Raw genomic sequence first — 12,862 nt, forward strand, 5'->3', positions numbered from 1 at the left:
TTCTTAAAATCCAATTTTATTTTTATCATTATAAAGTATGTTTTTTGTAAATCCTACTGCTGAAATATGAAATTCTATAGACGTTTAAATCCACATGAATTTAATAAATTGTATGTTATTTTTTATGAAACCCTATATCATAAATATGTCTTATTTTGAAATATATCAAGTAAATTTTAGGTTGAAACCGGATAATTCAATATTGAATAATTATAAGGGAGTTGATTTGGTATTGTTTGATGAGATTGTAGAACGGATCTATTTTTTTAAAACGACAAACTAACTAACCTGCTCTTAAATACACATCTATATCTTCACCGAGTCTATGTAATAAACAAAATTACCATTTAACATTTGGAGGAAAAAAACAACTTCAAAGCATACTATTAACCATAATGACAATTGATTCATCAAAAACTTCAGTCTTCAAAGTTCAAACCCAAATCTCCAAAATTACATATTTATTAAACTGGACTTAATTTTTCACAAACAGCTAAATTCTTAAACAAAAATAAACATTTTTTTAAAAGCATAATTTAATTGTAAACTTCGTTTCTCCTTATTCTAGCAACGATTTAGCAACATATTTCGTAAAGAAGTTAGTTTTAACTTTTATTTCTCCGTTTTCTCTTATTCTTCAACAAAGATTTCTCCAACATTATGCAATATCTTATAAACATATTTCTTGAATGCAACTAACTTTAACCTTCGTTAGCCGTTTACTCCATCTTTTAGCTACAAATTCTCCATCGTTATGCAACGATTTCAGAAACATATTTTCTTGAATGCAAGTATGCAACTAGTTATAACCTTTGTTTCTTGACTTTCTTCATTTACTCCATTTTCTATTATACTTTTAAAATAAAATATAATAATACTTTATAAATAACAACTGAATATTTATTTCGGGAATTGTGTTTAAAAACAATAATGTTATTTCTGCAAGGGAATTATAAAATAACAGGCGAGTACATGGTTGTTGTGAAAGATAGTTTTGAGGAGGAAGTGGTGGGCTCCAGTAAGAAAAGAGACAGAACCTGGGATCGTGCCAACTTAACTATTGCCATTTGCCGGTTGAAATTTTCAAACACGACCTGGTCAAACACTTGTCCATGTGGATGGTGGAAATCGAAGGAGAAATTGGCCCGAAAATTCGAACCGAACTGAAACTTCAATCTAACCGAACCGAATTAGGACCGAATAAGCAATTCGATTCTGGTTTTGGGTATCTATATTATGCTTATTCGGTTCTCGGGTTATCCAAATAAGAGCTTATTCGATTCTAAATACCCGATCCGGATAAGCATTCTTCGTCCCCTTTCTTTGATCGACAGAAAATCATGATTCATTCTTCTATCCTCGTCGTTCATCACAAAAAAAAAAAAAAAAAAAAAAGAAAAAAAACCAACGCTCGTCCTTGTCGTTTCAAAATCGACTAATATTCTCAACTATTGCCAACTTGAAATCACTTCTGTTGATCCTTCCTCTTGTTTCAGACTTTCAAAAACTAACCCTTCCTATTAAATCTAAAGAATCACGAATTCCTACTTTGTCTAGTAATGGAAAATTGGGCTCCAACTCAAGTACCAATTAATTCTCATTATGTTAACTACTATGTAAATGTTATTCTTTCAATATGTTATTGTGTTAGTCTTTGAATGTTTTATGTTGATGAATAAAAGTACATTGTTATTCTAATATTCAGGTTATATAATCCTAATACGGTTAATTTATTCAGATTTTTTTTGTTATATTAGATCCTTAATCATCTTGTACATATTATTCGGGTAATAACGAACCGAACTGAATCGAACTCACATTGGTTAACCAGTTCAGTTTTCAGTTCATACAATTACCATTATTCTGTTTTCGGATTATTCGGATTCGGGTCGGTTCGGTCAGATTCCGACCTGAATAACATCCCTAGTGGAAACTATCGTTATTACTTTTTAAATTGTTACCTAATATCATCTTAAATTACACCAATCGTGTCCCTGGTGTTAAATAAATGTTTAGTCATTATTTTTAAAAATTAATTCAGACCGTTTTTAAGTTTGATTTTTTTTTTGCACATTTAGTCCCTATTGACATAAAATGACTGCTCTACCCATAATAATTTATTTTTTTCTTTTTCTTTTATTTTTTTTATCAGTTTTAAATTAAAAAGAAAAAGAAAATAAACCAAAAATCTCCACCCCTCCTTGCGACACTTCCCTTCTCACCTCCTTATTCCTCCGACAACACCTCAATCTAAAACCCTTCATCTGAAATTTCGTCGACGACTTCTTATTGTGACGCACACGTGAAGAAGGAGATCGACGACTTCCGAAAAAGCACCACTGACGTAGTTCTGCTCAGTAACCTTCTCATTTTTTCTGCAACTCTATAACACCTTGTTTCAGGTCGTTTCTGAATTCGGGGCAGTGAGGAAAAGGGAGGTTGAGAGGATAAGGGTTTGGAGGGTTATAATGCGATGTAACATCCGGATTTCCAGGTACATTACTTATTCATTTATTTTGGAGATTTTGGAGGGACTCGGCGAGTTGATGCTTAGACTCGCCGAGTAGAGTCGCGAATTCCATCCGGGTTAATGACCGGACTCGGCGAGTTGACTAGTGGACTCGGCGAGTTCGTGCTGTTTAATGAAACCCTAATCCCCGAGGTTTGAGGCCTATTTAAAGGGGCTTATAGCCACCAATTGTGGCTGCCAGAACCCTGAGTGAAACCATAAGCGATCTAGAACGTTTGTGAGGAAGGAGAGGCCATTTTTGATCCTTGTGTGGGTGTTTTTGCAAGAAGAAGGTGACCAAGGCAAGAGGGAGCTGAAGAAGGCGCTATTCTGTGGATTTCAGAGCCTAAGAACTTCATATTGAGGTATATATTCGATCCTTCTTCAGTTTTGGGTGTTAATCCTTGAGAGTTAGGGTTTCTAGCCCATTTAGAGTGTGATTGATGGTGCAATTGGTCCCTTCTTGTGTTGAGGCTGCGGATCTGGATCCAAAGAGGTACAGAGACCTTAACTACCTGATCTTTATGGGGTGACATTGGGTAATATGAGCTTAGGGTGACATTTTGAGGCCATTTCTTCAAATAGAGCCATTGGATCTTTGCATGGGCATCAAGATCCAGACTTTACGTGTTTATATTGCTTAAGGAGGCCAGATCTATGGATTAGAGGAACGGATCTGACCTCAGGAGGTCATTTGAGCTTGAGCATGGCGTAGACTCGCCGAGTCCCAAGAACAGACTCGGCGAGTAGGGATAGGGTTTCCCATAGTTCACTCAGTGAGTACTTGCCGAGTTGGGGGAATGACTCGGTGGGTCAGAGGGAATTAGAGGACTGGAGTTCAAGGCGGAACTCTCCGAGTTCATAATGGGACTCGGCGTGGCCCTGCGATTCATGCCAGGTGTAACCCGTCGAGCAGGGGAAAGACTTGACGTGTCATGCGAGACTAGAGGGATAGTGGACACGCGTAGACTCGCTGAGTCAACCAAGTGCACTCGGCGAGTCGGGTCAAATTTTGACCGTTGACTTTGTTGACTTTGAGGGTTTGGTCAACAAGGGGGTCTTTGTGTCAAGAGAGGGGTAAAATGGTCTTCTACCCTTCTGAGGATGCCAAGAGAGGGTTGAGTCTAGTCTCGAGAGTTATATTTATGAGAGTATTTACTTTATGTGATTAGGCGGAGGCTAGATCATATTTCTACCGAGTCAGAGATTTACCAAGACATCTGAGGTGAGTCTTCTCACTATATATTACCTAGAGTGGTAACAGAGCTATGTGCTAGTATATTGTATGTTATTTATGTGTTATTGTGATATGTGATATGCATGATTCAGAGTTTCCAGAGTTAGGACCAGTGGGTCCATAGAGTTAGGGCTAGAGGGCCCACAGAGAGAGTTGGGACTGGAGGGTCCCATTGAGACACACTGACCAGAGGGTCAACAGAGTTATAGCCTTGAGTGGCTAATGTATGTTAGAGTGGTATTTTGGGAAATTCACTAAGCTTCTTGCTTACAGTGTTTTGTGTTATGTGTTACAGGTACTAGTGAGGAGCGCGGGAAGGCGCCGACATGATTCGTACACACACATGGAATTTTATGTAATTCGATTTTGGGAAATGTTTTGTGGAACTGAGTTATGATACAATGAGATTTTATTAATAATTGTGAACGAACAATGTGTTTTGAAAATGTGAAAAATTGCTTTAATTTTTACGGTGTTACAAGTTGGTATCAGAGCCTTGGTTTGAGGGATTCAGATGCATCTTCGGGCGTATCTGAACTCAAACTGAGGATTTGAGAAAAGTTTTGATAACAAAATAATTTTAAAAGAGTACAAAAAGTTTTGAGACAAACAGAGCAGAGCCGTGTGTACGATCAGCCAGCGCCCGAACGGTGATTTCCCAAAATACCCTTGCAATAAGTGTTATGAGATATATTATGTTATGTTATATGATGAGTTATATTATGCATGCTAGAATAGAATAGGTATTCTTATTAGGACTAGAGTGGCCTGATATGTGATGCCTTAGTCTAGGAGTTTTGCTGCTAGGGATGCTTGATAGTGTTTAGATAGCAGCGAGGATCTTATGAGTGATCTGCTAGTGAGTAGCATACGATTAAAGAGAGTAGAGTACTTGGGATTTAGGACTCTGGGAGGAGGACTTGGGATGGATGCTGATGCAGTGTGGACGGTAGTATTGGGCCCGTACTACTGAAGACACCGGGTCAGTGCGCAGTCCAAGTAAGAATCTTTAGAGTACTAAGGAACAAGTAAGGTGGAGTCATCGAGTGTGGGTATACTCGAGCGAGTTCCTAATATTCTTATGTCGTATTTCAAAGGGAGATCATGGCTAGGACACGTCACACACCAGGGAGCAGCAGTGCTAGGGATGAGGAGATCCGTAGGATCATTCATGAGGAGGTGGCTGCGTCCATCAGGGCAGAGATACCAAAGATGTTCGGGTCTATCAAGACCACCCTGATCGAGACATTTGACGAGAGATACACTGCTCTTTCTGAGGCTGCGGTTGCTGCGGCCACTACAGCCATAGCTGCGACTAGGCCGCATGGTGGTGATGTGTTGCTGTTCCAGGAGTTCAGCAATACAAAACCACCAGAGTTTGATGGGACCCAGGACCCGATTGCAGCGATGAGGTGGATCTCAGACATCGAGGGGTGTTTCTTCACTTGCTCATCTCCAGAGCATTTGAGAGTCCGGTTCGTGTTGAACCAGCTTCGCTTGGGAGCGAAGGACTGGTGGAAGTTTGTGATGGTGCATTATTCGCCTGCTGAGCTTGCTGCAGTGACCTGGGAGAGGTTCACTGCTATGTTCTGAGATGAGTACGTTCTCCAGGTGGAGAGGGAGCGTTTGGCCTAGGAGTTTCTGACCCTCAAGCAGGGTACTGAGTCTGTTACAGTGATTACAACGATGTTCCATGAGCGGGCGATGTTCTGCCCAGAGCACGTGTCCTCCGAGAAGGCACGTATGAGTCGATATCTTAGCATTTTGAGGAGGGATATACGGGAGTTCGTGGCGAACTCGACGTACCAGACATTTACTAAGCTTCAGGCAAATGCCCGAAAGAGGGAGATAGAGCTGGAGACCCAGGCTAGGGAGGAGGCTGAGTCTCAGGGGAGAGATCGGCGACCGGCGCAGTCTCAGCCGGCAGCCAAGTGGGCCAAGCCCGCTGATTCGAGATCTGGGAGTCAGAGGGGCTGCACTTGTGGCAAGTGTGGCAAGAGCCATGATGGGGTGTGCAGAGCGGGGTGTTGCTACAAATGTGGCAAGGAGGGGCATATGACCAAGGATTGCCCAAAGGGGTTTGCAATATGTTTCCACTGCAACCTGACCGGACACCAGAAGGCAGAGTGTCCACAGTTGCGAGGGACAGCTCAGGGAGCATCTCAGGGATCTGCCCCTACTGCAGTGAGAGCTACAGACAGTCGGCCCGTAAAGGCCGAGGCACCGAAGGCGCGAGGGAGAGCCTTCCAGTTGACCGCGGAGGAGGTCCGCCCAGCGCCCGTTGTCGTGGCTGGTATGTATTCTTTCATGTATTTATTTTGATGTTTGAGATATTGTGTTTATATTATGTTATGAGTAGGTACTTTTCTTGTGAGTTCTGTACTTGCCTTGGTGTTATTTGACTTGGGTGCGAGTCGGTCTTTTGTATCTTTGGCTTTCAGTCAACACATCAGTATTAGTCGAGAGGCATTGAGTCGACCTCTGAGAGTTTCCATAGCTGACGAGATGGCAGTGTATGCCACCGAGGTGATCCGAGGGTGTGTACTCGAGATTTTCGGAGTTGAGTTTCTGATTGATTTAGTTCCTATTGCGATGGGAGATGTATGTGTCATCGTGGGCATGGACTGGTTGAGCAAATTTGGAGCGGTCATCGACTGCGAGAGACAGCTGGTGACCATATGAGACCCTAGTGGGGGAGTTCTTATGGTGTACGACGAGGGTACACGTTCTGGGTCAGCATTTTGTTCGGCCGCTAGAGCGAGACAGAGTCTACAGCAAGGTTGTAGTGGGTTTGTGGGGTATATAATGGATACGAGGGTTGATTCAGGGAGGCCGAGGTCAATTGATGAGGTTCCAATAGTGCGAGAGTTCTCGGATGTTTTCCCGGAGGAGTTGCCGGGTGTGCCTCCTGATAGGCAGGTAGAGTTTCGTATCGATTTGGTTCCGGGGGCAGCACCTATCGTCAAGGCACCCTATCGCCTTGCACCTCCAGAGATGCAGGAGTTATCCTCGCGGCTTCAGGAGCTGCTGGGGAAGGGGTTTATTCGGCCGAGCAGTTCGCCGTGGGGAGCGCCTTTCCTCTTTGTCAAGAAAAAGGATGGTTCACACCGGATGTGCATTGATTACCGGGAGTTGAACAAGTTGACGGTCAAGAATCATTACCCGTTGCCAATGATCGATGATTTGTTCGATCAGTTGTAAGGAGCATCTTGGTTCTCCAAGATTGACTTGAGGTCTGGATATCATCAGATGAGGGTGCGAGATGAGGATATCCAGAAAACAGCGTTCAGGACTCGTTACGGGCATTACGAGTTCGTGGTGATGCCTTTCGGGCTCACCAATGCACCGACGGCGTTCATGGATCTCATGAACAGAGTGTGCAGGCCGATGTTGGACCGCTCGGTGATTGTGTTCATCGACGATATATTGGTGTATTCGAAATCCAGAGAGCAACATGAGGAGCATTTGAGGGAGATCCTTGGAGTTTTGAGATCGGAGAGGCTTTACGCTAAATTCTCCAAGTGTGATTTCTGGTTATGAGAGGTCCAGTTCCTTGGGCACCTCGTTAACCAGAATAGGACATTGGTCAATCCGGCCAAGATTGAGGCAATGATGAGTTGGGAGGTGCTGAGTGATGGGTTTTGGTCATAAGACATCCTATGTGCTTAGACAAACCCTAATGCTTGGATCTAGGTTTCTCTATTGTACATGCTTTGAATCCAAGACTATAAACCCTAATTCTAGCATATGGAAATCAATATTAACATATAATTAGGTTTAAGATATTACCTTGATTGTTATGTAGTAATAACAATCCAATTCCTCCTTGAATTGACCTTGGAAAGCTAAGAGTCACAAGTGTCACTCCTCTAATGGCTTACAAACACCATAAGCAAGTGGAGAAGGTATAAAGAGAGAGGAGGGAGGTTAGAATTCGTCCTTAGGACCTCTTGGGAAGGGTTGGACGAATTCCTAAGCCCTATGGGGTTTATATAGGTGTAAAGATTAGGGTTTTAGTCCTTATCCTTATCTAGTTGCTTGCCCACAAAGCAACCATAAGATAAGTCTTAGAAACCCTTATCCTAGTCGAATTCTAAGGGATTTACACTTCAAATTCGTTCACCATATATATAAGATAATCCTTACCTTATTTTGTAACTATCACATAATTACAATTCAGCCCCTCTAGTTTAATTAATTACACTTGATCACAAAATTAATTCTTAATTAATTATTGACCAATATTAATTAAACAAATATGATTTCTCCTTTAATATATTATTCTTATAACATATTAATAAATCATAATAACCTATCTCTCTTTATTTATTTCTCCATTCAAGTTGCTTTGGTGAAGGCAACCCAAAAGGACCATGCACCATCGGGTCAAGTACATACCAAAATAGTTATGGACTTAGACACTAATCCAACAGTCTCCCACTTGGATAAGTCTAACAACTATTCTACATATGACTTCGGATCCCGATCTGCAATCGTAGCTTTCCAAACCCGCTGTCAACTCTGATCATATCAAATACGCGTGTCCTTAGATAAGGGATCATATATTCCTCCATTCTAGATATCGTATGAGATATGATTTCAAATCATTCTCTTTGTACTATATCTCGATTTCCGATTTATGATGACTGACTAATTGAACAAATCAAATTAGCCCTAGCCCGACCGAGCATTTACGTTTGTCATCACAAAATCATCGAGGGGCCCAAAGATATCGCCTTTATCCTACTTTGGATAAAAGGAACGGATAAACTTCGATACAATGCTTGCTTGTACTCAGTCACCGAATCACACACAACAATATGTTTTATAACACCAAGTTACTAGTGCGTTTACATATTATCAATGTGCAACCGATTCACAAGATACAACTCACACATCTCGGTTTCAAGAATATAAGATGTTATCGTCTCACCAATCATTCGTGATACAGTTCATGGAATGATCCAAGTGAGCGTGGGTTTAATCCAATGCTCAAATCATATTCATAAGCACTCATGAACGTTGCAGCAAACATTTGCTTATGTCTAATACTCCTCTAGACAATCCACACACCAATTCACGACAGTCTTCATTCATACCTACTTCCAACATATGAACGACTGTGGCATGTTCGAATAATTCGATTATTCTTAATAAACTCAATTATTTTGGAAGTCAAAACATGCAAATGTGAAACACAAGAATAATACTAATCCCATATGGCCTCAACCCTTTGAGCATAAATAAAACACCTTTTATTTATCACCATATTGATTACTCATTATTTGTAGTTCCGGGTAATCAACTTCTTACTTGAATTCCAACACTTGTCCCATGCTCCTAGCATGAACACAATGTTTACCTATGGTTCTTACTTTGTGAAATAGATCTCATTGAATACATTTCCAATCCTTCTCATTTCACAACTCCAAATCCGTTTTTCATAAGTCAAAGAATATCAAATTCTTGCTACTTATAGAATATGCTAGATTCTAACATTCTATGCAACTATCCTTTCGTAATGTCACTGCACCAAAGTCACAAAGACTATTGCCAATGATATTACAAAGTCCTCTATCGGAGATTGTTACAAGACATTTCCATAGACGTGATGTCTCTCACTCAAAGTACATTCTTTGAACATCCTTTTGCATAGAAGTTTCTAATCTAGTCATAGATTTCTCAATATTCAATTCCCAATATGGACACACTTCTATATGTTCCATATGACAACTCATTCTTAATAGAATCTTATCTATTCGTAATGATGTCGATACGGTCCATCCAATATGGAAACATTTCCATATTTTCCAATACTATACTTCCAACTACTCACAAGCGACCAATCCTCGTCGAACTTTGGGTTGTCCTTTGATAGTTGTTTAATTGTTTTAGTCAAAACCAATTCTAGTCCCTTTTCCCTCTAAATGCGCTCGACATTTGGAAAATTTTAGAATGGTCAAACATTAAAGCATTTGCAATCGATCCTATACCCGAAGCGTATGGGACACGACGCATAATGTTTTATTTGCTATGTTCTCAAAATTCGAATTGTGAAGAGGGATGCCGTAATCATAATCGAAATTTATTAACATTTCTCAACCTAATCCTTTAGATTTGAAATGAAGCATAATATTCTCTCCCTTAATTATAGCAAAACAACCTTTCAACTCTTACAACTTTGCAAAGTATGACTCTTGTTTTCTATAATTAATATTGCTAACCTTGCAATACTTTTCTTAATAATCATACAATCATAACTTTTATGCTCCCACTACCATGATGATTATTATAAAATATAACACTTATGCTCCCACTAGCTTCGACATGTATTCATAAACATCTCAACTTCCAGAAAGACAATACTTATTGAATTTCTTAAGTTCATGTTTCTAATACTTAGTGCTTTGATAATCCTTTATCAATGCTTCTTGAACTTATACACCTTTACCTTCGATAGTTCATATGTGTGTCTAAACAATTAAGACTAATTGCCAAACCTCACAATTCAAATTATGGAAAGGGATACCGTAACCATAATCGAATTCGAGAATGCAAATTTACAATCACTATCTTCTTAAATCTTTCTTAGTGAAAGCATTTCCTCACAATCATTTTCATGAAGGAGGAAATCTTATGACACTTAGATTTGAGTGGTGTATGTATTCCTATCCATGTGAATTTGTCAAAACCAAAGTTTACGACAAATTCAAACTCTTATGGATCGAACTTTCTTGATCTCGATTTCTTGCCTTTATGGTAGCACAACTGCCCACCATGTCTTCCAAGTAGTTAAGCAGCTCACCCTTTCCTATTAATGTACCTTTCATTGATTAAGGTGCTTTGCCTTTTATGCGTTCAAAATGAGAACTCATAGAACTTACATGCATAATTAACTTAATTGGAACATCACATAATCAAAATATTGTCAACACGATAGGTTGTAAACCTCAACTCGTGTGCTAGTGATGATCGTTAAGGTTTATTTGATTTGTTCTTGAGACCTTTCAAGACCATTAAGACTCCCACTAACTCCTTGACATATAAGGTTCTCTTGTCAATAACCATTTCTTGACAAACAAATATTCAAGAGTTAGTGTAGTTTTTATCAAAACTCCTCATCAATTGGTCCTAGTTGATCTTTGTCTTATCTAAGACATCACAACTTACCACATTTAATGAATGTTTTAAACCTTCTTAATACTTTTCACTCATTGTCACAATTTTAACTCTAAGACTTGTTTTGGAACGAAGTATGATTGACTTCTTGATTTGACCATTTCTTCAATCTTTGATTCCTCTTCTTGGACATATAATTGTACCAAGACTCACTTAGAGGATCAATTGAGATATGGTTCTTAATCATTAAGACCTATCATAAAGCATAAAAGGTACTCTCCTTTCTTCTTAGAATGGAGAAACTTTTATCTTTCTGCCTACTTGATTCTTGTTATTCGTTCTACTATTGATTTAAACCTTTTCAATCAATTCAGAATTACACTTAATCTTATAAGTATAATCATATTTACTAAACTTTTAGTAAATCATGACGAATATCTCGTTACTCTTATGGTGGACTTTGATCAACACACAACTTTGTGTACTCGATCTCCTAGTCCTTCACTTGACACTTTGTCAATGAATTAGTCTAATTTCCAAATACGAAATTTCTCATTCATCGTGCATCCACGTTGCATGATTCCAAGTTTCTGTCCAATTGAAACTTGGGCGATGAGAAACTCTCCCTATTTGGTAAATTCTCGACTTTCCATAACATAATAAGAACCAAATCCATTATTGCTAATAATAGAAACATTTTAACATCAATATTTCATACACGCCATTGTAAGGATAAATAAATAAAATTTAAAATCAAAATTTATTTTATTGCGGAAAAATTTGTCCTTACAATGCAACTCATTGAAAAACTTATGCTAATACATCTTTCTTAGCAATCTAATTCTAACTCTAAGTAGTAGCTCAAGAATCTAATCTTCGAGAAATGCGATCGAAATCCATTCCTTCACGGTTAGATTCTGCTCACTTCTTCCCTTAAGCTTCCTTTCTTTTCTTCGATCCTACAAGACATCAATTGTAATCTTATCACATTATGTATTAAGAATCTAGAATAGAAGCTTAAAAGAGTTAGTTAATGGATTTTACCTATCTTAAAGCCATACGTTTCGACTCTCCCATCTCTTAGATCTCTTAGGTAAATAGGGCAGCTTCATCTCCAATGCCCCTTCTCTTGGCAATAAAAGCAAATCGATTCTTTTGGAACATGACATGGAACTACTTCAGACATCGCCTTTCTCTTATGATCAATCTTTTCAATCATAGCATGTCTTTTGTTGCCATTGTCTATATCCATAAAGGTCTCGAAGGCAGATTCACCAATCAACTTTGCTTTTCTATTGCGCCAAATCATTGCTGATTCAGCAGCAATAAGCATATAGGTGAGATCTATAAGGGTCACGTCGTAGTTCATCATATAGTACTCTCTTACGAACTCACTATATGAGTTGGGAAGTGACTGAAGAACCCAATCAACAGCCATTTCCTCACAGACAACGGATCCCAACATTCTTAACCTATCAATGTGTGACTTCATCCCTAAGACGTGTGCACACACGAACTTTCCTTCTTTATGTTCACTTGCCAAGAGGGCTTGAGTGAGCTTGAACTTTTCAATCCTTCGAACTTGTGGGTTAGGGAGAATAATAGGAGGAGGAGGAGGAAGTGAAGCATGATTTCTTGTTCCTCGATCGAATCGTGGAATATCATCTTCATGTGGAATGCTTGTTCCACGGGATTTGGGAAGACCATAGTTGTCGAACTTTGACATCTACAAAAAGGGAGAAAACGAATTCAAGTTAGTTGATAGATTGAGTCCTTAGTAGATCACCCAAATAAAATTCCAAGGCTAGGACCCAACACAATACGCTACAACCTAGAAAAGGGATGTCGTAATCTAGTTGCAGAATATTTGAAGGTAAGTGAATGACGATTCACTAATTTCCACCATGAAAAACGAAAAAGAAATTTAAGTTTTAAATCTATGAAAACTCCTAGATCCTTTGAGATACATTGAACTTTCAATGGCATGTTTATATCTC

Source organism: Lactuca sativa, chromosome 9 (genome assembly GCF_002870075.4).
Source record: "Lactuca sativa cultivar Salinas chromosome 9, Lsat_Salinas_v11, whole genome shotgun sequence".
NCBI lineage: Eukaryota > Viridiplantae > Streptophyta > Magnoliopsida > Asterales > Asteraceae > Lactuca > Lactuca sativa.